The sequence below is a fragment of the Thermobia domestica genome, chromosome 6 (genome assembly GCF_964235325.1).
Source record: "Thermobia domestica chromosome 6, izTheDome1.hap1.1, whole genome shotgun sequence".
Classification (NCBI taxonomy): domain Eukaryota; kingdom Metazoa; phylum Arthropoda; class Insecta; order Zygentoma; family Lepismatidae; genus Thermobia; species Thermobia domestica.
The window spans coordinates 51,978,337-52,003,907 of record NC_137459.1 but is presented as its reverse complement, the minus strand read 5'-3'; the positions used below and the strand labels follow the sequence as shown (position 1 = coordinate 52,003,907).

The 25,571-nt window shown below is 36.8% G+C and overlaps 1 protein-coding gene across 1 annotated transcript in view; it reads left to right on the top strand.

Annotated features, from left to right (window-relative positions):
• LOC145687987 (uncharacterized) overlaps positions 1–25,571 on the top strand; it is a 110,974-nt gene that overhangs the window by 52,749 nt on the left and 32,654 nt on the right. The gene's annotated exons all lie outside the window — the stretch shown is intronic.

Genomic DNA, 25,571 nt, shown 5'->3' with positions numbered 1-25,571 from the left:
TTTCCCCCTCAACTCCTTTGTAATTCGAAAACTGTCAACACATGTAGACACAAAGCGTCAAGAACATTTATTACACGACTGTCGTAACCAGTGGCGTATTTAAAGGGGGCGCTTCCGGGCTTGATCCCCCCGAAATGTTATTTACTATAAAAAGTAAATAAATATCTTGGAGAATTTTCACATTTCCAGGACTAAAGTTGGCAAAGTCCCCCCCCCCCGAAATAAAATCGTAAATACGCCACTAGTCGTAATCATGATATAATTCGTGATATCAGTACATTTACGGAATAGATTGAATTTTGTTTTCCAGTTAACATGGAACATTGAAAGATTTTACAAGTGATTTGAAAATTTCTATTGTTTTATTCATTTTAAACATACGGTGAATTAAGATTTTAGTTATAGTTACAAATGCCTACTTTATTGGTTGAAGCATAAAAAAAAATGTATGACTCGAACAGGAATCGAACGCGGGACGCTTTACACATAAGTTATAGATATTACTCACTCTGCTACACTCTCACTTGGTAAATTCGTGTATCGTACGATATATGTGGCGAGTAGAAAACTTTAAGACGGTTTTTCTCCATTATTTTTGGCCATTGCAATCTCCCAGTTTGTAATATTAACTCTTTAAATGTGCACTAGTAACTCGCAAAAATGGCCCCGAAGTTCACTTACCAAACTCTGCCTTATCCTTGTAAGTGATTTACCATAAAATTTAACTTATTAGCAATATATTGTTAATAACTCTATTTAAAATATTTTTCTTTATAATTAACCTTTAAAATTCAGCCATAACTCACTGAAACAGACATTATATTGAAAACAAATAAACTAAATAATTTACCATTGTAATGTTTTAAAACCTTGCCATGATAGAAAATAAAACTGCTAGTATCTCCTTGTATATACAACATTTCTTATTTGCTTCAACGTAACACTGTTACATAAAGTAATCCGAATGCGCAGCAAATAAATAAATTATAATTGAAATTAGGATCGTATCTGTCATTTGTTTTAGTTTAGCGGATAGTAAGAGCAATTTATACAGTTATTTCAGTAAATAGCAGACCTATAAGTAGAGAATATTTGCAAAAGTATAGTAAATTTAAAGATTATTATGTAGGTTTGCCTTCAAAATTATATAAACAATTAACAACATTACATCTTGTTTTTTTCACCCTTCACCAAAACGCTCTCGTTGGGCCTTGCAAACGCCTCAAGCCACCTCTGACACTTGTGGACCAAAATAATCAAAATTAGTCTAGGACGAATTGGCTACCAACATTGTTGCATTATTATTATTATTATTATTATTATTATTATTATTATTATTATTATTATTATTATTATTATTATTATTTATTTATTTATTTATTTATCAATGTCGAGGATTACTTTCCCTATGTAGAAATTCAGCTAAAGCGGTCTTTACTTTTAGTCATAGGATATTACAGCAGGCTTTGTATAGATCATAGTGGTATTGCGTGCTGTTCATCTCAGTAATTTCTAGGAAGGGAAATGAAGCGAAAAACAGCTTACTACTAGTTTCTGAAGTATGCTGACCCATGTGCTGACCTTTGTAGTATGTGAAAACATATAAGACTTTCCTGTAGCACTTACTGTGCTATTTAAAGAAGTACGCGTGCTGGTATGAAATTTTATCCTTGTTGGACTTAAAACAATGGATTCTAAATAAGATTTAAAAAATCTGCGCAGGAGAGCGATTGAAGTTCTTACTCACGAACGAAAGTTGTTGTTATATAGGCCTACTTGGGAACGGGATTAAAAGAAGTAAGGTGGGGATAATTACCACAGGGCTGCCAACTTTTCAAACCTGCTAACCCGTACATTCTCAGCTTGAGTCTTCCAAATTCAATTTCGTTAAATTAAAACCTTATTTCAGTTAAACATCCATTTATGTTTTTCTTCTTAAATCTATGTTTAACAACATTTGCTAGAGAAACAAAATAAGTTTGATTTGAAACTGTAATTAACGTTTATTTCTGAATAGACTGAAACTTATACTTATTTTCATTTTTAGCACTTTTTAATACAGCAGGATTTTTTTTTCTTTTACGTAAAAGTAAAATTCTTTGCAGGTCATGTGAAAGTTATTTTTTAACCATTAGTTCAAATTTCAGTAAATTTTCAGACATACAGTTTCTTGAATCAGTCCAAGCATTTCCAATCATACTAAACATGCTTTCACAAAATGTACTACTTGGAGGTAGGCCCTATTGATAATACAAATGCAGCTAAGTAAAACAATTCTGTTGTGTCAGGTATAGCTTGAAAAACTTTTAACCCTTGACATCTAACAGAAGAAGACTGATCAATTTCGCTTTGCACTTTTTTTCAAGTAGTGAATTCTGAATACAGCTTGTCAATGTTTACGTTAACTTTAACATGATTCAAAATATCAGTAACACCAGACCAATTGAGAGGTTTTTTTTTTCAAATTCAATAGTTCACAATGTTTATATACGGAATTTTCGTAATCATAGCATTCCTTTAAGTACGTCAAAGCCGGAGTCAAAATTATTAGTTCACCCGTACATTTTGATTAGCAACCCGTACACCCATATCTGAGTTGTTAAACCCGTACAGTTGGCAGCCCTGATTAACAGCATATAATTTTCTCTACTAAATGGCGTGACAAACATGTTGGCATTTGAAGGCGGCGCTACAAGTTCACTTTAAATGCTGCTAGCAAATAAGAGGCCAGCTGTATTGCCACATTTATTTTGTACACATCCACGTCTATCTCCTGTCACCTGATCGCGCTGAGTTTGTCAACTTAGCCATAGCCACACTCCTTTGCCACTTGGCAACGTCGCGTCAGAGCTTGCGTTTAATCGTTTAGCTGAAATGCCAAGATGTTTGTCACAGGCTTAAGTATGCCACTGTTCTCAATACATTTTCTCAAACGATCCACTACATTTCTTTCAACTCCTTTTAATTTGTGAAGATTCAAAGTAGTCATTGCAGTGGTTATCCTTTCTCAAAAGGGGTGCAGTTCTTGAATTTTCACAGCGTCCAATTACAATTTTAAAATTCTCAATATGGCTAAGTGTGTACGATTGAGATTGAGATCAGGTACCCAGATAGCTGGAACACTTTATTTCTTAAAAAAAAAAAAAAAAGTATTTAGATAAGTATCACGTGCAATTACTTAGGTGGTATTCAATAAAGATCATAATGTCGTTTACAGCAATTTGATATTTCAAACCTTTCCGGAGATATGAAGAAAAAAAGTTAAATTTGATATATTTCTTAAAATGGCGTATTTGTGTAGACTTTTAAAAAAAAACGTTTTGATATTCTTTGTTTCTATTACACTACAGAAATTCATTCTGGCAGGTGTAATTAGAAGTATCCGGAATTACAGATTTATAAGCAGTGTGGCAAACTTTATTAGAATTTACCATATCTCCAGAACGGTTTGAGATAGCAATGTGTTTAAAACAAAATTATAATTATCACGTTTGTTGAAAATCACCTATACAATTGGATGATGAACTTATTAAGCAGTTTTCCAAGAGAAGGGCGTTTTGAGAAAAGTCAAATTTACAATTTCTGTATCTTTCTTCCTGTTCAATCGAAATACGTCATATGATTATTATAGTATTAGATACTAAAGTACTTCGAATGTGCATTGCCCCGTACGTTTCATTTATGTTGTTACTGCTGTAGAGGCCACGAAAATTTAGATGTTCGTGATACTGTAGGGTCTTTAGTTTGAAATACCAAATCTGATATTATAAGTTTTCGTTTAGCATCTATATTTGAAATATGCAATAGCTTGATGAAGTACCATTTAAAAATATATAACTCTATGTTAGGTTGACAACACTGTTAACCTAGTTATATTGCAGAGCGTGTCATATAATGTACCCTGCAGATTTCCGCATGGTACTAAATTTTAAGATTTTGTCTATTAGGTTAAAAGTTATAAGAACGTGTCAAGATAAATGATTCACTCCTGTATATATATGTTCCAAGATTACGCTTTAAGGCTTAAGGAGATGGTGATGATAATGACAGAAGTGGTGGAATAAGGAAAGTGGGAGGAAACGGGAAATTCCTGGGGAAACCCACGCACACGTTGTTTGTCCCCCCCAAAAAAACCCACTTGATACGAGCTAGGATCGAAACAGGAACTTCAAATACCAGAGGAGAGCGCTTTACAACTAAGCTACCGCGACCTCCCACAGAGTATTCTATATATTATGTAGTTTGTCTACATGGCTTTGTGGACATATGGCCAAGTTATGCAGGTAAACAATTTTAGAGAGTTTACTATATGTAAGCCACTAAAATCATTGTTTCGAAAGATTCCTTCCCCGAATGAGAAACTATTTCTACCTTTCATCACACCTTGCTTGAAAACTTTAGAACCACTTTATTACTTTTTTTGTGATGATAGAAAATATTATTGTTTATCTTTTGTTACTGTTTTGGTACTGCTATGTTTACAAGAGATGTTACGTTACATTTTTTTTTTATTATAACTGTTAAACTAAACAAAATGATTTTCCTTTGTGTTTACAAATTGGTTTCAGTGTAGTTTGCATACGTCATTCTTTCCGCTTGTGTAGTCTTTGGATGCGTTTATTAACGCTATGGCGTGTTTATTATTTCTCAATCTGTTGATTTGACTGGGAGCTAGTTGCAAAGAATTCAAAAGGTCGTTATCAGCAACATATAAGGGATAGACGGCAATACGGAATGTTCAGACAATATTTCCCTAACTTACTCCTAACAATTTCACCTCCTTTTCCTCATTAGTTACAATGTATTATTATCAATTTTGTGGCAGTTTGATACCAGTTACCTGGTTTTCTATGTAGTATAATACCGGGAAAATTCCCTGACACAATGTGTTTAAATGAAGATAAGTAATGTTAGATAGGATACGGAAATCATATTTTTAATTCAAGGATCTTTCTGTTTTTCAAACGAATTTGACTTTATTCCGTAATATAAGTTGGTTAAAAATGACACATTCCACAACAGTTGTAATTGCTTGGTACACTCATGTCCAAAATTATTGTCGCATGTCTATAAATATGTTGTTGTAGGAATATAACTTCATAACGAATTCATCCGGTATTGCTTACAATGTTAGCATGTGTATAATTAGTAAAGACATGTATGTGGCAAATTTCATGTCAAAAGAGCATGAAATAAGAACAATAAAACGAAAATAAAACTTTCTTGTCCATTTAACAACATTTTGTTTTACTCATTCTAATTTTCGTATTTATAATTCTTTTCCTATGAAATTTACCACAAATATACATTTCCCGATTATGCACATGGCATCAGTATTAAAAGTACCCTGCAAAATCATTATCAGATTATATTCTTACAAGAAGGCAGTTATTGATATGTGACAATCATTTTGGACATGAGTGTACATATTCAGTACAATGAAGTTTGTTTCAGATGAACACAAATGTTGCACGGTGGCTCAGTGGTAGAGCGTTCACCTGTGTTGCATAGGATCCCTGATTCGATCTCAGCTCGCACCAAGTGGACTTTGTAGTGGACAAACACCGTGTTCGGTTTTTTTCGGAGTTCTCCCGTTTCCTCTCACTTTCTTTATTCCACCATTGCATTCATTTCTCTTCATCACCGCCTCCTTTAGCCTAGCTGGCAACCGTGGGACGTAAAGCTGGAAGATTTCATTTCACGAACACGAGCGCTGACGAGAAATCTAATGCAACTTTTGTATCTACAATGCCTATCAGAACGTTGAAATTTGAAAGTTTTCTTTGTTGTTAAATTTATACTTCAGTATGCAGAGATAAATATTAAATAGAAAAGCATAATTAATATTTTTGTTTTAATTAACGCCTTATGCTATGTATAATTTCAGAGCTAGTCTGCATTGTGCACAATTGCAGCACATTATAATGGAATTCCAAGGATTGTTTTATTAACAGTAATCAAACCTTGACGTTAACGGAAAATGAATATAACATACATGGTTATTCAAAAATAATGATGCAAAAAAGAAAGCATATTGATTTCATACTGAAAGGATATACGAAAGCAAAATTAATCGAAAATTAGAAAGAAAAATTGTCAGGTTTATAGCCTATATTTTTAATTTACTTTGAAGTCGTTAGAGGTGCTAATTGTTGTATAAATAGTTAACAATGCAAATAGCGACCACAAAGATAGAGCATCCATATCTTGCGATGGAATTTACACGAACAGGGTCTGTGTCCTAACAATGACGAAACATTTTCGTACAGAATTCAAGAAACAAACATCACATAGAAACTGTCTTTCACGCTAACAATATATGTCTCGTACAATGAAGCAGATAACAGAGGATACATTTTATGTTGTAGTTATTGAACTTAAAAAAAAAAAAAAAAAAAAAAAAAAAAGCCCTTGACCGCGTGAACTGCGAATTGGTGTTGGAAGTTGTAAGGTTGAGTTTTAACGGAAAGCTTGCAGATTCATACGAAAATTACATATGAACGAAGAAGTAAGCGTTAGAATAGGGGGAAGATGACAGAGAAAGTCCAATTGAAAGCGAAGTTTGACAGGGATTTTGCCTCAGTGGTAGAGCGTTCACCTCCGGTGCTTGAGGTCCCTGGTTCGATCCCAGCTCGCGCCGTGTGGACGTCGTGGTGGGCAAACACCGTGCTCATGGGTTTTCTCGGGGTTCTCCCGTTTCCTCCCAATTTCTTCATTTCACCATTTCATTCATTTCTCATCATCACCGTCTCCTTTAGCCTAACTTGCAAAACCGTGGAACGTAAAACTCAAAGATTTCATTTCATTTCCCAAATTCTACCGTCAAAGTGAATAGGTAGATACTATCCCAAAGCCGAGCCTCATCTACGTTGAAAATTTGATCGAGATTAGTTGGGTGGTTCAAGAGTGATTAAGTCACAAAGACAGTCACTTTCATTATATATATATATATATATATATATATATATATATATATATATATATATATATATATATATATATATCCCCCTCCTTCTCCTCTGCATTGTACCGTCAAAGTTAAATGATAAAAATTATCCCAGGCCCGAATGTCATCTATGTTGAAAATTTGATCGAGGTCAGTTCGGTGGGTCAAGAATTATGTTTCATTTATTTTTATATATAAATCTCCCCCTCCCCTTCCCTTCCCCTAGGTTCTACTGTCAAAGTGAATATATATAAACTTTCCAGGCCTGGGACTCATCTATGTTGATAATTTGATTAAGATCGGTCGGATGGTTTAAGCATGATGAAGTCACAAAGACAGTCACTTTTACTTCTTCTTTTTTTTTTTTTTTACATATATCTCCCCCTCCCCTATGTTGCACCATAAAAGTGAAATGAGGGAAACATCCCATGCCCAAACCATATCTATGATGAACGTTATATCAAGATCGGTCAGGTGGTTCAAGATTTATTAAGTTTTATTCATTTTAATATATTTCACCTTCTCCCCTCCCCCTCTCCTAAAATCTACCGTCAAAGTGAAATAATTAAAAAAATCTCAGGTTCTAACCTCATCTCTTGAAGGCCATTTTGAAAACGGTGACCGATATGAAAATTCTCTTGACACAGTGCTCTTTGGTTTTTAACTATCTATCGAACAAAATATCACTTCTCCATGTTTCCATTTAAACTTCTGAAGTTGAGCCCTGGTACCCCCAGAAGGGCGGTCCTGAAAGGCACCGCGACAATACCATTCGACGTGTCCCATGGCATTTCCTATTTGAGTTATTGTTTGGTTCATTTATCTTCAACCGTTTTCGAAATATTTCCGTGGAAAGATTAAAATGGACCACCCTGTATACAATATATTTCGCTAACAGGAAAAATACTTAAAGCAATAGGTTTTACTTTTAGTTTTTAGTTTTCTGATTTCTGGTAAAATTCCTCTTTATTATTTGCATATTTTTCGAACAACTCAAAAAGAGAGAGGATCTTATTTACACATGCACACACACACACCACACAAGTGCGTAAATTTGAGCAGTGAGAAACATTAAAGAATATAACATGTGAAACTTCCGTTCGTTATTATTAAAGACTAGCAGCATATCCGTTCTTCGTACGGGAAGAATACGTTTCATTTTGGACATAAAGGGCACCAAAACTGTCACCAATGAACTTAGGAACCCCAAAAACTATGAATTCGATACTAGTATCAGTCATTTTCAATTACTTTTACATGTCACCCTCCCCTTTTAGGAGTACTAATGGGGGCTAAATTTGTATTTCAACGGCAATGGAAGTGTCACTGTTCACCTCAGCAACCCCGAAAACTATGAATTCGACACTAATATCGATCATTTTCGATATATATTCCCCCTTCCTTCCTCGAGTTGCACCGTCAAAGCAAAATGATAAAAACCATCCCAGGTCCAATATATATAATTTGCTGTACTAGAAAAGAGGTGTTTGTTTACATACAAAATTTTGTGCATGAAATTTATATAAAAGAATTTCTATACTAGGATATTAAATAAGTAATTATATGTTTTAGCGCATGAGGATTAGTAAAATTTGCGTAATGCTCTTTCTTTTAAGAAGTAATGTGATTAAAATTAGCAAAAGTCCACCTCATCAAAGAGCATATTATGAACTCAGTTTCATTCAAGAGTCCTATTTGTTGCAACAGAAATACTTCATGATGGTAGATGTGTATGCAACTGTTAAAGTTCTGAAATTAATGCACAACTACGAATAAACGACTAACACGACATAAAGGAAATGAGTGCAGATTCTTAATTTTCAAGAATAATTACAACAATTTTATTTTGTAATGAGTTTTTTTTAAATAACCTCAATATTGAAATTTCTCAACTTACATTTTCCACGTGTTCGAAAAGAAAACGGTTTCATTACTTGTAAAATTAACCTAATACAAAGATTTTTGTTATTTTCCCAATTTTTCCAAATTTTCCGGAAAGAAACCGAAAAAAACTGTTTTTTACCAGCAGGTTCAAAATTTCCTGAAATTTTACAACACTAGTCACGCCAGGTACCTGTGTCGGATAACAGTTAAAATAATTCCAATTGAGTCTTTTATAAACACCACAACTATCCAATGAAAAAGAGAAATATAGGTTTTTCTTCAATGGTCATTGAAGACTTAAGTGAACTTCAACAAGTAAGATCTATTACGGCACAATCTTCACAATATCTATTTTCCCTCAACCTTATATGGCTCGTAGGATTACAGTCGCAGCCAGGATGGATTTAGGATTTAGATTTCTCGGCTTTTGGCATCTGTGGCCATGTTAGCCCGTCAGGTTTTGAGAGATGACGTCCCTCAGCGAGCACACTGTCCGGGGAGAGAGTAAGAAGAAAGGATTGGAGAAGGAAGAAAGCGGTCTGAGACCTATATTTTAGGTACCACCCCGGCATTTGGCTGGTGTGAATAAGGAAACCCAGGAAATACTCATTCAGGGTGGTTGGCCTGAAATTTTTTTTACACTTTTTGACCGAGTGTCCCCACCGGAAATCGAACCCGGGACCGCTCGCAGCCAGGATGGCGTGGATTTATGACTACGAGAAATTTGTTCAACCACTATTATATTATAGCTGTATTGCAGTTGATCAAAGCAGAAAATGAAATCAGTTGTAGTGATTGATGGAGAATTTCTTATTTATTATGTTCTTTGTAGTTACGGAAATGCAATTCAAAACTGTAGCAACTACACTAAGTGTTCACTGAATTACGGCCACCTAGCTAATACTTTGTTGGTCCACTTTTGCTCAGAGGACGGCCTGAACACGGCGTGGCATGGATTCTGGTACTTGCTGATATCTTTCCACGAGGATCTGATACCATATATTAATAATGTTATCCCACAACGAGCCCACAGATGTTGATGTAGGAGTCATGGTGCGAAGAGCTCGTTCCGCAACATCCCACAAAGGTTCTATGGGATTAAGATCCGGTGAGATAGAGAGCCAATTCATATGCTACGGCTCCTTGAAATGTTCCTTAAGCCAAGCAAGTGCAGTCCGTGCATTGCCGTCCTGGAAAATGCCGTCTTCGTGTGGGTAGAAGTGTTGCATTATAGCGTGTACGTGATTCTCTAACACCTGCAGGTACACAGCAGATGTCTCGTTGTGGTCCATACACACCAACAGTGCCAGTCCATGCCAACAGAAGTATTCGCAAACCTACAGTCACCCATACAGTACGCACCATGCACGAAGGATCCATAGCTTTGTGCTGTTGGTGCCACACATGCACAAGCCCGTCCGAGAGAAGTAATACAAACAGTAATTTATCGGACCAACACACCAATCATCCATGGTCCAATTAGCTTGTTCCTGTGCTCGAGCGCGACGAAGTCTGTGGTAATGCGTCGTGAAGAGTAGGTGACGAGTGTGTAATCTGCTGTGGAACTGCATGCGTGAGTGTACGTCGTATAGTTGCGTGGTATATGAGTGTTATGCATTTTGTTGGTCACATAATTCCCAGACACTGATTGTTCGTTGGCTGTCATGAGCTGTTTAACGCGACGCATGCCCCACGTTTTGAACTTCCGTACACCTCTGTAGTTCCGTCTCTTGGAGACCGTTACTCCACTTTCTTTCCACTCATTGTATAAATTCACTACACAGGAACGGGCGCATCCGACAAGTATTGCTGTCTTGGTATTGACGTACCTATTGCTCGGGTACTCACAATCATGCCCTATTAAAATGCGGATAAATGCTGCCCACCTCCCATTATAACAGTGTTTTATCTGCCAACATGTAGCTTCGAGGATGTTCTTTTTCTGCAATACTACCAGTCGGACTGAGCATATAATCATCTCTGCTGCTGGCCACACTTTCTTGTGTGGAGGTCACAATTCAGTGAGCACTCAGTGTACATTGTAAACACATATAGAAGAAATGTCACTGTCGATTTTGATGGTTATCGTGAAGATGGTACAAGTTAAAGTTAAGCTTTGATACCAGTTCCTAGCTCTAAGACTTTTGCACCTGGTTATCTTCGTCTTGTTTCTCGCAGCTGTGAATAATCTTGCACCAACTATATGTAGAAATGTAAGATTACATTGTTCCACCATGTGAGAACACTGTAATGAACTTTCCTGCGATAATTCTTCTGCCTATGACGATGTTATTGACTGATGATGAGTGTGAACCGTGTAGCATTTTGTTTCAACCAGATTGGACTGAAAGAGGAATTGAATTTTATCAGTCAACAAGTAAACACCGATTGTATAAAATGTGCAGTAATATTGTTGAAAGTAGAATATTTGGTTCTACTTCCTACATTCCATGTGTATTGGGTGGGTGATTCGTGATGTTATTACAGTATAAAATACATTATTTTGCACGTTAAGCAGCTATCAAGTGTTGCCAGTCGAAGAAATGGCGGGTCCAGAGGCAGTGGTCAAAGTGAGACGGTATGCGGTGGTATGGCATACCGCCTCTGATTTTTCAGTGATCAAGACATACCGTCACTGGAGAGTAGATGTTAAATGCCTTTAATAAATCCATTTTTATACTCAGTAATTGACGAATAGCTTTGCACGTAAAAAGATTTTATTTCTTATGTAGAAATAATTTCTAAGTTGATAACATTGACATTTTTGTTATCTTTTTCCTGCCTTTTTGTTTTTAAAATGATGTGCCTTCAAACAAGCTCATCTAGTTTATATTTTGATGTGCCATATTGAATTGTTTCTTTTTTATGTATGTCTGTGTCTTCTTGCCTTAATGCAAATGTTATGTTTCTAGCATGGGCGGATTTAGGGGTTGTCTGCTGTGGGGGCGGATGTTTTAGGGATTTGAAATACCCGTCAGTCGAGGGGGGGTCCGGGATTTTTCCCGCAGGAACTTGTTAATGTAAAAACTCGGTTTTTGAGCATTTTTATGTATAATTCCCTATGATATAACATAAGGGGATTTTTATATATTTTCTCCAAAAGTTTTTGGACGGGGAACAGAGCCTCTCCATATCCCTCCCCCACGTAACTACAGAGAAGCTCTCCAATGGTCTTTAATCACTGCGTAAATAGAAACGCAATTTTTAAGGCAACATACCCTCACTGTATTTCAACATAGGCGGTATGTCGAGTCAGAATCAAAATAAAACATACCGCCTCTGCTTTGTTTTTCCACTTCGAACACTGTTCATAGGTGATAGATAATGAAACGGCCCTAATCTAAGTTAGGAACAATTCCCCGAACCAAAATTGGCCATATTAATTAGCAATAACACAAGTAAAAACAAATTAATAAAATATAGTAACCATAAATTTGTATATAACAGTTATAGAAACAATATTAACTTATGTGCATAGAGTATTAATAATGTATATACATGTATATATTTTAAAGCTAAGAATTATATTTCATTCCGTTCGTCATATTTTCGTGTATATTAGAAAGGTTACTGGATTCGATTTTCTGAAAATATCTCATTTGCATTGTCAAACAGGATTAAGAAATATTTTTTCTCCTTGTAATTCTACATATTGCAACGAAACTTGGCACATACATCATGTATAGACAATAGTATTTTTCAAGGTGGATTATATTCAGGCATCTGTACCCGGTAGCCCTTCAGGGGCCCCCAAATTTCAAAAAAAGAATTTTAAGAGGGAACTTTTCATATTTATCCCAAAACACTTTTCTTTCGTACATTATAAACACATGTGCATCCTATAATTTAAAATCTTGTTTCATTCTGAAAAGAATGACGTATTAACCATGATACTTGGGTGTAAAGTACTGTTCTTGGAAACACACACACACACACACACACACATATATATATATATATATATATATATATATATATATATATATATATATATATATATATATATATATATATATATATATGCCTGGCTATATGACTTATCTATGTTGAAAGTTTGATCGAGATCGGTCGGGTGGTTCAAGAGCTATTAAGTTTTATTCATTTTCGTATACCTTCTCTCCTCTCCTCCCCCTCCCCTAAGATCTACCGTCAAAGTGAAATGATAAAAAAACTTCCCACTTTCGATCCTCATCTATGTTGAAAAATTTGTTGAGATCGATCGGGTGGTTCAAGAGTTATTAACTCACGAACATAGTAACTTCTATTTTATATATATATATATTGATTTTAGTACATCTCCTCCTCTTCTCCCTCCCCTATGTCGCTTCGTCAAATGATAAAAACACCCCAGGCACGAACGTCATCTATGTTGAATATTTGATCGAGATTGGTCGTTTGGTTCAAGAGTTATCAAGTTTTATTTATCTTTCTATAACTCCCCCTTCTTCCGTCTCCTAAGTTCTACTCTCAAAGTGAATAGCTAAAAACACTCCCAGGCCGGAACTGCATCTATGTCAAAAATTTGATCGAGATCGGTGGGGTGATTCAAGAGATTGAGTCACAAACATAGTCACTTTCAATTTTATAATGTAGACTGGCTTTGGCTAGCTAGGGGCTCCGCCCCCAGACCCCCGAGTCTGCTCGACCTACGGCCTCGTATTTCTTATTTATCGGCCTTTGCATCAACAGTGAATTTCGTGAACTTGCTCTTCATATTTCCTGAATCTGATCATCCGGGGGCTTCGCCCACACTCACTGACTTTGCTCGGCCTACGGCCTCGCACCTTTTGAACACACGATTTTATCGCTTCTTTTCCTATTTCAACTATCTAAAATATAAGATTTTGTATCTTAAGAAAACACCATTTAAATAGCATGGGAATTTCTTCATCCTCCTCTGGACCCCCTAAAAATTAAAAATATTCACTTTTGGCAATTTTCCTGTGGGTGAGTTACGGAAAGCTACAATCATGCCAAATTTAATCATTGTAGCTCTACAGGAAGTGCTCAATAATTTATGCCAGTTCATGTAGTTTTATATATAGTTAAGATTTAGATTTAGATTTAAGATGGATACCTGAAGCTCCTTTCAGTGCTTAAAAGACTCACGCTCAGATATTTTCATAAATAGCTCGTGTAATTTAAAAACAGTCTTCATTTTTTGATGTACTTAAACGAAACAAAAACTTCATGTCTCTTTTTCTCATAACTTTTAAGGATGCGCACGAGACGAGTCGAGACAGGATTTTAGTGACAAAATTCGAGTCGATACACTGCTCTTTCAATAAAGAAATATACATCTTTCGAGTCGAGACCACTTTTACAGCACATTTTCGAGACGAGAACGCCAGAAATCTTGTCTCGTGCGCATCCCTAATAACTTTGGTGATTTTACTTGAATCCCTTGTGCTCCGAATGAACTACATAACAGCCAGTTCCATAAAGTTTACGAGCTTACATGTTGACTTCACAAGTTGACAAGTGTTTTGAAGTAGAATCACTAATGGAAATCATTTATAAATACTAAACTCGCTCTCTCTCTCTCTCTCTCTCTCTCTCTCTCTCTATATATATATATATATATATATATATATATATTTGGTCTAGGAATTAATTCGTGCGGTTTTTAATAAAAATTGAAGCTTTATTTCAAAAACAAAGTAAATGAATACGTTAACAAAAATATTGTCCATCGCTAGCCACTACTTTCTCCCATCTTTCAGGCAATTTACGGATTCCGTGTCGAAAGAATTCCTCATCTTTTGACGCAATCTAATCAAAGATCCATTTTTCGATATTTTCTGAAGAAGTGAACCGCTGTCCAATCAAATCGTTATTCATGCAATCGATCAAGTAGTAGTCAGACGGAGCAGTGTCTGGTGAATATCGCGGGTGGAGTAACACTTTCCATCCGACATTTTCCAAATAGGTTTTGACCGGTTTTGCGACATGTGGTCGAGCGTTATCATCTTGATAAATAAGTTTATTATGCCTGTTATTCCATTCTGGTCGTTTTCAGGCCAGAGCTTGCTTCAAACGCATTAATTGTTGTCGATAGCGGTGTCCATTAATAGTTTCACCAAGTTTCAGAAGTTCATAGTACACCACACGTTTCAAATCCCACCATATATACAGCATAACCTTTGCACAATGAATATCTCGTTTCGGTTGTGAAGGACCTGGTTCACCTTGCTTCACCCAGGCATTTTTTCGTTTAGGATTCTCGTAATGAATCCACTTCTCATCACCAGTTACAATTCGATGCAAAAATCCCTTCCTTTTCTGTCTTTGAAGCAGCAATTCGCAAACGGTTTTTCTTCTTTCAACGTCTTTCTTTTCAATTCATGTGAAACCCAATAAGACATCTTTTGAATCATTCCTATGGCTTTGAGACGTTTGGAAACTGTTGTTTTCTCAACTCCAAATGCTTCTGCAAGTTCGTCCTGCGTTTGACACGAATCCTGATCAAGCAATGCTCTCAATTCTTCATCTTCAAATTCTTTTGGCTGTCCAAATTGCTTTTGGTCTTCCAAGCTGAAATCACCACCTTTAAACCGTGCAAACCACTTCTGACACGTTCGCTCAGCTAGAGCATGGTCACCAAACACTTCCACTAAAATATGATGACTTGCGGTAGCACTTTTCTTCATGTTAAAGCAATGAAGAATAACTCCCCGCAAAAACACTTTATCAGGCACAAAATGCGCCATTTTCAGTTGAAGAAAAAATGTTGTTGTTTCCGCTTCAAGCAACTGACATATACTAAACAAGATGCTCAATGACAGTAGTTTTCAACGCATGTTTGGATCAACGAAACTATGGGACAATAAGCTAGTTACGCCATCTTTTTGTAAAACCGCACGAATTAATTCCTAGACCAAATATATATTATATATTATATATATATATAAATGAAACTCATTATGTTTGTGATTTCATACCTCTTGAACCACCTGATTGATCTTGATCAAATTTTCAACATAGATGAGGTTTGGGCCTGGAATAGATTTTGTCATTTTACCTTGACAGTGCAGCTTAGGGGAGGGGAAATATTTAAAAATGATCGAAAATTACCGATATTAGTGTCGAATCCATAGTTTTCTGGGACGCGGAGATGAAGAGTGACATTTGGATGCAGTTTAAATCCGAATTCGCCCCTTTGTGTTCAAAATGAAACTTATTCTTCCCCTGCGAAGAACGGGTATTCTACTAGTTTATTTTATACAGTTGTAACTTTATGATCTAGATAATTACAATGAAAAGTTAGCCTATTCATTAGTTGTACACTGGTATTACAAGACTAGTGCCTTTTGTGTAACAGAACTCCGATGTTTAGCGAAGTTTGTAAGATCTACCACTTGTGACATTATGATGAATTTATTTCTTTCATACTGTTTTGGGTTTTATGTGAGGAATGTATATATATATATATATATATATATATATATATATATATATATATATATATATATATATATATATATATATAAAGGTAAATAGAAACATGAAACCTTTTTTAACCTTCAAGGGACATAAAGGGCAACATTATGCTGATATCAAAAAAAAAAAAAAAAAAAACATGAGATGCGCTCAAGGGGTTACGGGGGTAACTACAAAATTTTAAACAGCAACCCTCACCCTGGTACCTCGTTTGAAAGCTAATGACGTGTAGAGACCAGTTCTGGAAACTGCTAGTCGCTACCGTGTGTCTGTCTATCATGGTGGCCATCCGTAAGTACGTGCGAAGTACTCGTAGTTACCCCTCGTAAACCCCTTAAGCCCTCCTCATGGGGGATTTTCCTTATCGGCATAATGTTGTCTTTTGTGTCCCTTCAAGGTTACAAGAGGTTTCATGCTTCTATCTCCCTTGGTTTCTTCAGGAGACGGGTCTTAGTGTTATTCGTGGAACGCACTGTGTATATATATATATATATATATATACACACAAAATTTACGTATATTCAAATGAAAAACAACTACTACTTTCGCCACGTCAAACAAAATAATGCATCATATTACTGTATTGATTTTTATAGTATACTTTCGTATCATATCTGCTTGTTTCTGTTTGAAATCTTTAGCGCCAAACTTCCCTTTTCTTACTTTTTTAAATCATTCATTAATGTTCCACTTTCTTTCAGAACAGTCCCAGTTCTCTTCCATTTTTCTCGGTGTCCCGAGGAAGATTTTCAGGAGGGTGGAGTGTTTCTGGTTTAGAAAATTTCTTAGAAATATCCAACTGAAACGTGCTCTCATAATGAAAATTTGATCATCTTGCTACCTCGCAAGTACATTGAAGTTCTAACACTTTTGTTGATGTTTTGTGAGACTTCAGAAGCAACTTCCTTTCCTCATTTCCTTCGGTCTATCAGTGGCTCAGCAATGAAAGATTAGTTTTGTGCTGTTATTTGTAACCATCAAAGTAAACGATTCTGGAACAAGGATGTGAATAATCAGAAGGAAATGAGTGTGTACTCCTACTTCCTGCTCGTTAGTGTTGCTGGCGAATGCATTTTTTGTTCTCAACATATAAAGTGAATGTTACAAACACAACACATTCTTAAAGCTACTAATTTCTTTCATATTATTTTGCAATAGCCTCTATTTACAATTTTAAAGAAGTCTTGTAGTTGTTTGTAAAGGACTTAAAGTTACATTCTATATGGCAATATTAAATTATAACACTCTTGGAAATCCTACTTCTTTTGCGTACACAACAAAATCTAGTTAGTTTTAAAAAAAGCCGCTACGTTGAAAATTTCCCATTAGGTAATCAGTGGCGGATCAAGAAGATAAAAACTTTGGGGTGGGTAGACAAAACCCAGAGTACAATAGGTGTATCATGCATTTACGATTTTTCATGAGTCCTGTAGAAGTTTCCAGCTTAACTCCCTCCCGATGGATATTATGACCGGATTGGACGTTGACTTTGTGGACGTCAAGTATTGTTATACACATTCCTTGACGGAAAAACTGCAACTACAACTCTATTTAATGTTTCAAAAATTTTCCAATAAAGAATAAAACACAACGCTTACTATAACCTTTCAAAAATATATAAATTACAGCTTCAATTATTATTGTCACACAAGAAAGTGGGGGTCCCAGCCCCCCCAGTCAAGGGCTAGATCCGCCACTGATGGTGGTAGAAATGGACACGACTGAGTTGTGTATTTTCATTTGCATTGCAGGAAACTAGGCCAAGAGTTACGACCCCTAAAGCTTTCCTAACTCAGTATATTATGACGAACAACACCTAAAAGTTGCGTACTGCGGATCGTACCGACCCTCCTCATTGTTTTCTTACTAATCTTTTATATCACTATGAACAGAAATGGTTTACTAAATACACATGTTCTTATATATATAAGTAATAATAAAAAGTAAACTAAAAACAGAGAGTGTGTGTGTATGTGAATCATGATATAAGTTTAAATTCTGTAGAAATATTGATTCAACCAGTATAGATTTTGTTTCAAGTGCAAGTGTTTGGTCTTATTTGAAAACCAATATTATAAGCAATTATACACTTAACGCGACCAAAGTTGTTTTGTAGCGATAAATATTAGATAGTTTCATGGTTGCGAAGCAATGTGTTCAGAGATCCTGAGTTTAAAGCTAAATACTAAAAACTGAAATTTGTCCGAGTTAAGCGTAACTTGCACTTGTTATAATCGGAAAAGATATCATGAAATTACGATGAAATTGCAGTGTGCGATTGTAGCAAACAGTTAACTTATTAATGTAGATCCAACCTAAAGTCTTGCAATGTTAAAGCTAACTTGGTTTGATTGTGACTCGTATCGTTCATTTTGACGAATTTTCCCTCCATGTTTTTCACCCAAATTCGAAATGTTATAACCATGTCATCTTTCTAGTAAAAAAAACATATTTTCCGAAATTTCAAATTTGTTTCTTAACCAATACGTAATAAAGATAAAACAAATAATAATTGTAACTTCATGCAAAAAATAAGAAGACAAAGAAGATGCGAGGGAAGAGTAATAATTTTAGTTTGCAGTGTCTATGCCGATAATCGATACGATCTGGAAGGCTTTCAGGTCTTCGAGCCTCATTTGCACCCTAGTATGTGAACGAAGAACGGGCGAATGAAACCCACACAAGCAGCACTGGTTCACCCATTTAGGTTGTCGAGGTCAGTGCCTCTCCTCAGGTTCGCTATTTTGCGCTTTAGTTACATTAAATACAACCTAGTAGTGAGAGCTGTCTCCCAAGTACGTAATAGTACAAACGATGGTACACTCATTTTCAAAATGATTGTCGCATGTCTATAACTGTCTTCTTGTAACAATATAATATGTTAATGATTTTGCAGGGTACTTTTAATATTGATACTATGTGTATAATCGGGAAATGTATATTTTTGGTAAATTTCACAGCAAAAGAATTATAAATACAAAAATTAGAATGAGTAAAACAAAATGTTGCTAAATGGACAAGAAAATTTTATTTTCGTTCTATTGTTCTTATTTACTGCTCTTTTAACGTGAAATTTGCCACACACATGTCTTTGGCAATTATACACGTACTAGCATTATAAGAAATACCTGTTGAATTCGTTAGCAAATTATATTCTTACAACAACATGCGACAATAATTTTGGACATGAGTGTACACTTGACAACATTTCACTTTTAACAGTGTCTCAAATCAGACATTCCATGTCAGTAAATGTTAACAGACGAGTCGGTTTGCAGGAAGTTTTGAAGTTTGCAGGAAATACAGGTTTTAAATGGACTATCCATACACAAATAATAAATACACTGATATGCTTTTCATATACGGAGAAGCTAGGCAAAATGGAAGAGAGGCCTAGAGATTGTATCAGGAGAGTTTTCCGAATACGCGACAACCTACACACACCATACTTGCAAGACTTGAACGTCGTTTGCGTGAAACAAGTTGTTTGTGTACTACTAACCAAGAGTGTGGGGTACCCATAAGAGTTCCAACCGTCAAATTGGAGGAACAAGTGTTGCAATGTGTTGAAGACAATCCTTCTACCACCACCCGGGCTATCGCACATGTCTTCAATGTTGGCCGTATCACAATGTGGAACGTTATTAACGATGATCACATTCATTCTTATCACCTCAGGAGGGTTCAGAAGTTGGAATCATAAGACGGCATGCGTTCAATTCTGGCGATGGTTTCTTGATAGAGTAGCTGAAGATTCTCAGTTCACACCCTTCCTCTTATATGTAATGGTGAAGCACTCTTCACACGAGAAGGATACTTCAACACAAAAAACAGACACGTATGGGCAACTGAAAATCCTCACGCTGTGCATTTCAGAGGATTCCAATATCGTATCTTGCTCAACATTTGGGATGGAATTGTGGAAGACCAGCTGATAGGCCCATATATTTTAACTCCACGTGTTATCGGACAATATTATCTGACATTTTTGAACGAAGAGCTCCCTAATCTCCTGGAAGATATTTCATTAGTAGCATGTAGGAAAATATGGTTTCAACATGATGGTGCTGCGACACACTCCACTGCAGAAGTTTGTGAGCATCTCCACAACATAATTGAAGAGAGCTGGATCGGTCGCGGTGGTCCAGAGCTTGGCCTGCACTTTCATGAGACCCGCCGCATCTGGAACATTTTCCTTTGGGGTTACATGAAGGAACTTGTTTATTAGTCCCCAGTGGAGACTAAAAATTCTCGTAGGAAGAACTGTTACAGCTTCAGGACAAATGCGTGAGACGCCAGACATCTTTCAACGACTTCGTCAGAATTTGAACAGAAGATATACAAGGTGATCTCTTGTCGATGGAAACCACTTCGTACATTTTCCTAATGTGTCAGCAGAGATTACGTTATAGTACAGGGTGATTATATTTCATATTCAATGTTATTGCTTTGTCTATTGTTTTGGCCTTAGAGCAATTAAAAACCCATGTCATTGTTGCTTTTCTTGCGGTTTTTGGCCTCAGGACAATTAAAAACCGGTGTGTCCCATCCGATGTGGGATCAGTTGAGCGTGGTGAATGGGCCTTCAACTAAGAGTGTCACAATTACTGAACTGACTTGCACGTGATCGAATGCACGAAACGAACGAGTTGTAGGAGTCTGGTTGTTTTTTTAGAAGCGATTAGATTGCTGATTTTAGTTTAACGTCCCTTTCAAAAGCGACACTGTTTGAGACGTGGACCTACATGTTAACGTGGAATCCGAACCACATGAGCTCCCGCCGGAAATCAAACCCAGGTCTCCCACCAGTGCCGTGCCGTGGAAAATCAGCGCTCGGGACGACAGTATATGACAGCGGCCCCCCATACATATGAATAAGGTCAACAGAGCAGCCGCGAAGCGCCACCATGGTTGGCGCGAAGTGCAAGAATTTTTTTAGTAAACCCTGCTTTACCTTGATTTTGAGCACTTTTTATCACTTTTTCCTTCCATTTTATATATATAATCCTCCCAAATTTTGCGCCCCTTACTTCGGCGCCCAGGGTTGTCGCCCCGCTCCCCTCCCCCACGGCATGGTAGAGCCTCCCACGCCAAAGGCGCGTACGCTGTAAGCGATTAGACGCGAAAAAATAGACAGGGAGCTGCTTATTAATGAAATGTTTACAAAACCGGCGATGTGGCAGTCAAAACGCAAACTGTATATGAGCAGAGATGTCAGTGAGCACATGTGGGAACTAAAGACCTGCAAGGGCTGAATTTTTCGCCCCGAACCCAATCCAGCTCGAATGTACCTCGGCCAGGCCCAGCCCGGGCCCGAAAAGTTTTGGAGATTTTCGGTCCGAGCCCAGCCCGGGCCCGATAAATTTTAAAAGTTTAATTTTGTAACATTTTTCATGGGCACACTTCTTCAATGTTTGCCTTTACTCTAATTATCGTTTAACGAAAGTCAATAATTATTACAGAATTGCAATTAATCGGCCCCAGCCCGGCCCGACCTGAAAAGAAATAACAGAGTCGGCCCGCCCAAGCCCGGCCCGTGCAGGTCTCTAGCGGGAAGTGTTTTCAAAATACAATATACAGCGTGTTGCACGTACCTTGGGAATACTGAAACTATCGCAAAAATGTTAGTTTCACGAACATATGCTTAGAATTGTAATGTTATTAATTTATTTTCTATTTTCTTGTAGGTTTGTTATACCTAGACTCTAATATACCTCAACATATTGAAACTTAATGCAGAAAATTGGAGAACTGCGCGACTTCGATTTCCGTTTTATCTGTTCGTCTAGCTCTCAACTTTCATTTTTCATTTTCTCTCGCTGCTTCGCTTGCGTTCTGTGTGTTCATATGCTCAATTTCCACACAACGTACAACTCACATTCATCATTTTGTTTACCTCAATTTCTGTAGGCTTATATGTCTAGCATTTGCAGTGCATACTGTATATTTTCATTCTAATATTTCTTGTGCTCCCAAACGAGTACAGTTCCTTAACTGTGTTACTACCCTTGGATACATGTATTTTGTTCTTGATGTTCGAACGGTTTATTCTTCATCATTTTTTGGCTGCTTTCTGAAGCCCAATATTTAATGTTGAAACTGATCAGCAAGACATGATTCGAAACTCATGATAAGGTGCAAGGCCGTGATGCTGTCTTTATTTCTGATAGTTAGCAACGCAGAATTATTGGCTTCCCATGTTTTGTTCAGCAGTACCAAAGGACACTAAACATGCAATATCCTGAGAGAGTGACTGTTTTTTACGATATAATGTTATTTACGATTTGCAACACTGTCAACCCCATGTCACTGACGTTTCATATTTTCGTTGCATTAATTTTATACATAACATCTTGCTGCAATATATTATCATTATTGTATCCTAGTCAACGAACTTAAAAAGTTCGTTACTGAATTCTCTATGTTTTAGTGTGCTTCTAACTGTTATTTGCATTTTTTTTCAATTTTGAACACTGCATTCGATACAGCATCAAAAACTATCTGAGAAAGTCATTAAATTTTTCGCGTCACTCTTACCGTTCCCGAGATATTGGCCAAAAAATGGCCGATTTCAGGAGATTTAAGGAGCCACTTCTCTAGAACCACAAATCATAGAGAGTTGATGTTGGTGTTGATCAATACCTAAGAGGACGGTGAACATTGTGGTACCAAATACAGTAAAACCTGCCTTCAACGGACCCTTTATTAAACGGAAAACTGTCTTAAACGGAAATATTTCACGGTCCCATGAATTTTGGAGTAAAAAATATGTAAAAGTCACTTCATTAAGCGGAAACTGTGTTACGCGGACAACGGAAAGCAAAATAAGCCTAATAACGGAAAATTCTGAGTTGCGGACTACAGCGTTTAGAAAATTTTTAGATATTGTATGAGGGGCAAACATATATATTACACTGTCTGCGATAAATCCTTCGATCTTTTGTTAAACCTTCTGAACAATTTGCCTTAGGGAAATAACGATTGATTTACTTAGTGTAGTTTCTCAGGCTACAGCATATGCAAACAATCAAGCAGCCAAGCAGCAATGCATACAGAAAACCCTGTTTGACTATTGGAAAAATACAGTAAACATGTACATAGCATATTTTGTGTTCATTTGTGTGTGTGTTTGTGTGTGTATTAGAAAGTAGAAGAAAGAAGTACTGTAAGTGAACAAGCTACGTAGAACAATATGTTTTCTCAGCATGTCCGTTATAAGCATGTATTTTTAAAAAATAAAGGTCTACCTCTATTAAGCGGAAACCTGACTTTAACGGAAATTTTTGCTAGTCCCGCTCGATTCCGCTAAAGACAGGTTTCACTGTAGTAACCGGTGGTCACTGTGCAACTGGCCACTAGTTTGGCCAGTGGCCACCAGCTAACATCGGTACCAAAATGTTTACCGTGCTCTTACGTATTGATCAACACCAACGTCATCTCTCTATGACTTACCGTTCCCGACATATTGGCCAAAAAATAATTCCAACTTCGGGAGATTTAAGGAGCCCTTTCTCGGGAACCGTAAGTCATAAAAATATAATGTTTTGCGAATTTTTCCCAGGAACAGAATCTGTGAATATATATATATATATATATATATATATATATATATATATATATATATATATATATATATATATATATATATATATATATATACTTTTACATATAGGAACAATGACAGTCATCCTTCCCCGCTCCATCTCTCCATTATTTTTAAGTTCGTTTTGGTAATGCTCTTGGAGCATTCTCAACAGGCTTTGAATTGTATTTGCCATTTTCGAAAGTCAAAACTACGTCACAATCCTGTATCTCGAAACTACTCCACAATCGCGCAAATGGTAGGCCTATTGAGAAAACTTACAGTTTGGTCCAACGAATCTACCCACAAACAGTGTAACATGTTGTCTGGGATACCATATTTATACTGGAGCACATTTTGTCTGGGATACTGGAGTACCTGTTCATACTGCACGGCCAGTGGCGGAGTGGTTACACGACCATAATATCCTTGTAATGGATTGGCCTGCACAGAGTCCTGACTTGAATCCTATATAACACCTTTGGGATGTTTTGAAACGCCGACTTCGTGCCAGACCTCACCGACCTACATCGATACCTCTCCTCAGTTCAGCACTCCGTGAAGAATGGGCTGCCATTCCCCAAGAAACCTCCCAGCACCTGATTGAGAGTAGGGATGGCCATTTCCGGAAAAAGAGTTTTCCGGTTTCCGGAAATCACATTTTCCGTTTTCCGTTTTTCCGGAAAATTTTCCGTTTTCCGATTTTCCGGAAAATTTTCCGTTTCCGTTTTTCCGGAAAATTTTCCGTTTCCGATTTTCCGGAAAATTTTCCGTTTCCGTTTTTCCGGAAAATTTTCCGCCTTCCGATTTTCCGGAAAATTTTCCGTTTCCGATTTTCCGGAAAATTTTCCGTTTTCCGATTTTCCGGAAAAAATATTTTCCGTTTTCCGTTTTTCCGGAAAATGTGGCCATCCCTAATTGAGAGTATGCCTGTGAGATGGAAGCTGTCATCAAAGCTAAGGGTGGGCCAACACCATATTGAATTCCAGCAGTACCGATGGAGGCCGCCACGAACTTGTAAGCCATTTTTAGCCAGGTATCCGAATACTTTTGATCACGTAGTATACTGGGTGAGGCATTTAAAACTGTTTTTTTGAATATCTGGAAAACTACAAATCGAATTTTAAAAAAGTTGTAATAAAAGTTGTTCGTCTCGAAGGGGGACATCCAATGATACCACACTCGACCCCCTGCCCCCACCCCCTGGGGGCGGGAGAGGGGGCAACTTTGAAATCTTAAATAGGAACCCCCATTTTTAATTCCATATTCTAATTCCCCGTGAAGAAATACGTAACTTTTGTATTGAACATTTTTTTTTCATTGCGTGATAGATGGCGCTGTAATCGTCAAAAATCAAAATGGCTCACAAACATTTGAAAAATGAGGCATTTAAAACTGTTTTTTTGAATATCTGGAAAACTACAAATCGGATTTTGAAAAAGTTGTACTAAAAGTTGTTCGTCTCAAAGGGGGACATCCAACGATACCACATTCGACCCCCTGCCCTTACCCCCCCGGGGGCGGGAGGGGGGCAACTTTGAAATCTTAAATAGGAACCCCCATTTCTTATTTCATATTCTGATTCTCCGTGAAAAAATACGTAAATTTTATATTGAACATTTTTTTCGTTGCGTGATAGATGGCGCTGTAATCGACAAAAATCAAAATGGCTCACAAACATTTGTAAAATGAGGCATTTAAAACTGTTTTTTTGAATAT